Below are 5,334 nucleotides of genomic sequence, written 5' to 3' on the forward strand. Positions count from 1 at the left end.
TGTGTACCAAGTTTTAATATAGGTTACCTGTAGAATTGAGAACAAAGAACAGGAAAGGAATGATCTTGATCAATAGCACTAGATTTCACCCTTGAAAAAGGTGTTCACCACTTCCCTCTTCTATAAGCCTTTTCTGTGTGAGTAGACTCAGACTCTGGGCAATTAACACACCCTGTAACCTTGTAGCCTGTATCTCAGGATCCTGTTATTTCTTAGAATTGCAAGGCATTAAGGAACAGGATTTCAATTACTAGAATTCTGTGGGTACATTTTGAAATACTATACCACATGCAGACAGGCACTTAAACCCTAATGAATGGGAGAGAGCAAGTTGTAGAATAATGATTCTGGGGAATTTTTCTTCTCAGAGAATGATGACACCAGCTACAAGACTCCTCAATGGCTCCCACTTCCAGGTGAAAGAATTCATCCTTATGGGACTCCCTGGAATCCATAGTTGGCAACACTGGCTATCTCTACCCCTGGCATTGCTCTACCTCTCCTCCATCAGTGCCAATCTGCTCATCTTTATCACCATCTGGAAGGACCCCAAATTGCACCAGCCCATGTATCGATTCCTAAGCATTCTGTCTATAGTCGACATGGGCCTGGCCACCACCATTGTGCCCAAGATACTGGCCATCTTCTGGTTTGATGCCAAGACCATCAGCCTCCCTGAGTGCTTTGCTCAGATTTTTGTCATTCACTGCTTTGTGGGCATAGAGTCAGGCATCTTCCTCTGCATGGCTTTTGACAGATATGTGGCTATTTGCCAACCCCTCCAGTATCCCACCATTGTCACTGACTCTTTTGTCTTCAAAGCCGCAGTATTCATGGTGCTCAGAAATGGACTGGTTGTTATCCCAGTGCCTGTGCTGGCTGCTCAGAGAGATTATTGCTTTCCAATGAAATAGACCACTGCCTCTGCTCCAACTTAGGGGTCACAAGCCTGTCTTGTGATGACAGGAGGCTCAATAGCATTTACCAGATGATCCTGGCCTCATTGATAATGGGGGCTGACTTAAGCCTGATCATTGTTTCTTATGCCTTTATCCTCCACTCTGTGCTGAAGTTGAATTCAGCAGAAGCTGCATCCAAGGCCTTGGGAACCTGCAGCTCCCACCTCATCCTTATCTTCTTCTTCTATACTGTCATTGTTGTTATTTGTGTGACCCACCTGGCAGGGAGAAAGTATCCCCTGATCCCTGTGCTCTTCAATGTGCTGCACAACATCATCCCCCCAGCCCTCAACCCCATTGTCTATGCATTTAGGACCCAAGACCTCAAGCTTGGCTTCCAGAAGGTGTTTCTGCCAGGCATAAAGGGCAAATGAGCTCAAAGCGACCAGGCTCTCTGGAGTCAAATCTCCAATGCGTATAATCTCCATCTCCTCCAGACAAGTGGAGGCCCAGGTGGAATTATTTTTCTCTATGAGCAACAGTTTTAATGTTCCACAAGTATTTGCCCTATCTTCAGATTACTTCATAGCTCCTAGGATTCAGTTATGCCACTATATCAGAATATAGCATGGGAATTCTTGATGGCCTGAAGAACTTTTATACTTTTAACCACTGACAGTGAGATGTTCAATAAAGATTTTGTGTAAAGTGATATGTATGATGAGGACGTCTTGCTTTGCATGGGCACTAATGTTTTTAAACTCCAGTTTTGCCTTAACTCGATTGGGCTGGTACATCACCAAATGGTATTCCTTCTAAGATCTTGGCAAGAGATCTCCAAGTCTGTTTTTTAAAATTGCACATCCTTCTCTAGCAGAGGAGACTAGGATAGGATCCTCAATATTTGTATAGTTAGTCATTTCTGGGTGATCTACTGTACTTTTACTTATGTACCTTAAAAAACTTAAACAAAGAAGGCAGCTAAGTGGCACAGTGGATAGAACTATGGCTTTGGAGTCAGGAGGATCTGAGCTGATATCTGCCTTCAGACACATAACACTTACTAGACCTGTGACCCTTGGCAAGTCACTTAACCCTGACTGCCTCACCAAAAAAAAAAAACCCCAAAAAAACCCCATATAAAACAAAATTTTTTTTAGGATAAGAAAAAGGTGGAACGTCTGATCCTACAACCTCTGGGACCTTGTATGGGGAGTAACAGAGTTGTACTTCACAATGACACTCCTACAGAGGGGATAGATGATGGCCAGGAGAGATTCAAGGCAGGGAGATCAATTAGGAGGTTCTTCTAGTAATACAGACAAGGAGTGTTGAAACTGTGAAGCTTGAAGTTGACAATCTGTGTGAGTGCAGAAAAGGGGCGAAAAACTGATACATGCTTTTGAAGGTAGAAAGAACAGATTTCCCAACAGATTAGGTAGGTAAGAGTGAGGAGTGTTAGAAATTGAGAGTGACAACAAAGTTGTGAACTTAAATGACTGGAAAGATGGTGGTGCCTTGGTAAGTAACTTAAAAATTTTCAATAGCAATAGGTTTGGGGGCAAAGATTAAGTACTGAGATTTGCAAAATACATTGCAACTCATTCATGCCTGATTATCCTCAGAAGGTCCCTCTTTTTTTTTACCAAAAACATAAAAATTGCATGGGGGTGGGGTGAGAGGGAGCATCTGTAGCAATTAATAGATGAGTTAGAGGCAGAATTGGACAGAGAAAGAGAGAAAGAAAAGAAGAAGAAGAAGAAGAAGAAGAAGAAGAAGAAGAAGAAGAAGAAGAAGAAGAAGAAGAAGAAGAAGAAGAAGAAGAAGGAGAAGAAGAAGAGAAGAAGGAGAAGAAGAAGAAATACAACAACAACAACAACAACAACACAGGAGAGAACCTTGGTTTACACTAACACATAGATGATGGGACATAGCTGGTTGTACAGTAAAAAAGAATGATAAGAAAGAATCATAAGTAAAAGAACTAGGAGAAAAAAAGAGGACAGAATATACCAAAGAAGAAACTGGTCTTTAATACAAAACGCAGAAAAGACCTTGAGGACTAAAAATTTTCTATAAGCAGGACCTCCGGCCTCTACCTTGAATTCTCTTTCACTCATACTGTACATGTCTAGGACATTTTGTACTCCATTCTAGATTTTTGTCCTGTGTAAGGGATATAAATATGCCCAACAATAATCACAATTCATCAAATGGCTGGTCCTTCAACCTATTAAGCTTCTTATCACTTTCCCCACTCTGAGTGACCTGAAAGGATTTCTTCTTTTTATTATCTTATTTTTAATTTATGGAATAAAACAAGCATTTTCATAACACAGAACAATAAAAAAATTATATATGAAACTTCAAATTTACTATGCATAACTTGATATTCCTTTTAAATATACAACATTGTCATGTAATTTTTAAAAAATTTTTTCTTCCCTACCCTGCTTGAGAGATAGCTACCATTAGACACGTATATTTATATATATATAAATAGATGGAGAAATAGATACAGATAGATAGATGTGATCTGAAAGAATTTCTAATTCACATTCAACTTTACTAGACTCTACTGTGGAGCAAACAATTAGCAGGAATTCTGATGATCCTAATATGGTCTGAAATCTCAGCTCCCTCATCTATTTTTCTGCATCCACAGGGATACAAGATTATGGCTCCCTATATATATATGACACCCCAAAACATTGTCAGCTCTAAGGGAAAGGTGCCCAAACAGTCTCTCTCTCAGCTCACACTACATGTGCTTCACCCCATCTGACCAGACCTCTATTGTCTTTCCCAGGTTGCCTTCATAAACTCTTCAGAGATGTATTAAATGGCAGGTTAATGAAGTTCTGCTAGATACCTCATCGCAGTCACAGGAGAGGCCCAACATTATGTGTTTCCTTGGAGTCTCTTCTCCAACAAGTCACAAGAGTGTTTTTAAAGTATATTCACCTAGAGGCTCCAAACTATTAACAATATATCTAGAAAGCAGCTGTGTAGAAACCCATATGTCCCTTGGCATATCAGAAAAACTGGAAAAATATGAAATAAGCTTGAAAAGTCATGTAAACTTTTATTGAGTCCCTATTATGTACCCAAAACTATTCAAAGCTGCAGTATGAAGAAAGGCAAAAAAAAAAAAACCCTGCTCCTGAGGAGTTTGAAGTCTATGAGGGGAGAAAGCATGCAAACGATGATGAAGAAACAAGATATGTACAGGACAGAGTGGAGCTAATGATAGACATAAGGCACTAGAAGCCAAGGAGAGATCAGGGAAAAGTTCTCCAAAAAGGTGAAATTTAATTAAGACTTGAAGGAATCTATGAAAGTGAGGGGCACAGATAAGCAGGGAGGGAGTTCCAGGCATGAGAATGGCCAAGTTAGGAGGTGGAGTGTCTTCTGGGAGGAAGAGAATGCAAGTCAGTGTTAATGGATCATGGAGTAGATGGAGAGGAGTGAGGTATAAAGAGTGATGATGAGAACAGCAATAATTTAAAGAAGGAAAGGAAGAGACACTGAGATGTAAGTTCATCGGGCAAAGTCCCTTTTAGAATTTGATTGGACTTACCTTCACATAAAGATGTAAGAAATGAGAATAAGCAGATAGCAGAAATAATGAATTGTCTCCTGGGTATTTTTTCTCTGTGTGTCACTTTCCACGTCCATGTATCTACATGGAACAATGGAAGAGTCTTAAGGTTTGAAAACTGAGGAACCCAAACCCCTGGTCAGTTTGGTAGTTATTGGGCCAATATTAAGACTGTATTCCTATTTGAAGATTTGGGAAGGAAATGAAATGCTCACTTTAAGCTAGGTTGAAGTGTCTGATTAGGAGAAGCAAACCATTCACTGAAAAGAGGATTCCAAAGGAAAGACTAAATCTATATGGTTTAGCAAGGTGAGAAAACCCTATTCTTTGTTCTAAAGAACTTGGTGTTTGGACCTGAGAATGTCCTGTCAGACAGATGAGAGAGGCCTCAAGAACCAAGACTCTGAGGGGACAAAACAGGGGAGGCTTTCTACCAATCCTAGTCTTTAGTTTCTTAAGTCAGTAAGTCAACAAGCACTTATGAAGAGCCTCCTATTTATTTGCCAGGCACTGTGCTAAACTCTGGGAATACAAACACAATCAGAAAGTAAAAGAAAGATGATCCCTGCCTTCAAGTATCTTAAATTCTAATGGAGGAAGATAATACATGAAGTGAGTTTAAACACTGGAAGGGATGGGGGAAGGGACTTTCTGGAGTGTATGGTGGCATTGCCAGAGTCAGAAGCAAAGCCAGGAGAGGAATGGAAGATGGTTCTCCTGGGTCTGTCTTCAAAATGGAAGTTCTCTGAGGAGCTTAGTAATGGAGGAAGGGAGCTATACTTGCAGAGAAATTTTCCAAAGGAAGAAGGCCACTGATAGAGAGGGATGTTCAAG

The 5,334-nt window shown here is 40.3% G+C and overlaps 1 pseudogene; it reads left to right on the top strand.

Moving 5' to 3' along the window:
• Positions 1 to 371: 371 nt before the first annotated feature.
• Positions 372 to 1,333, top strand: LOC110200546 (olfactory receptor 56B1-like; annotated as a pseudogene).
• The last annotated feature ends 4,001 nt before the right edge of the window (positions 1,334 to 5,334 follow it).

The sequence above is a fragment of the Phascolarctos cinereus genome, unplaced genomic scaffold, assembly GCF_003287225.1.
Source record: "Phascolarctos cinereus isolate Bilbo 61053 unplaced genomic scaffold, phaCin_HiC Scaffold_726;HRSCAF=1367, whole genome shotgun sequence".
NCBI lineage: Eukaryota > Metazoa > Chordata > Mammalia > Diprotodontia > Phascolarctidae > Phascolarctos > Phascolarctos cinereus.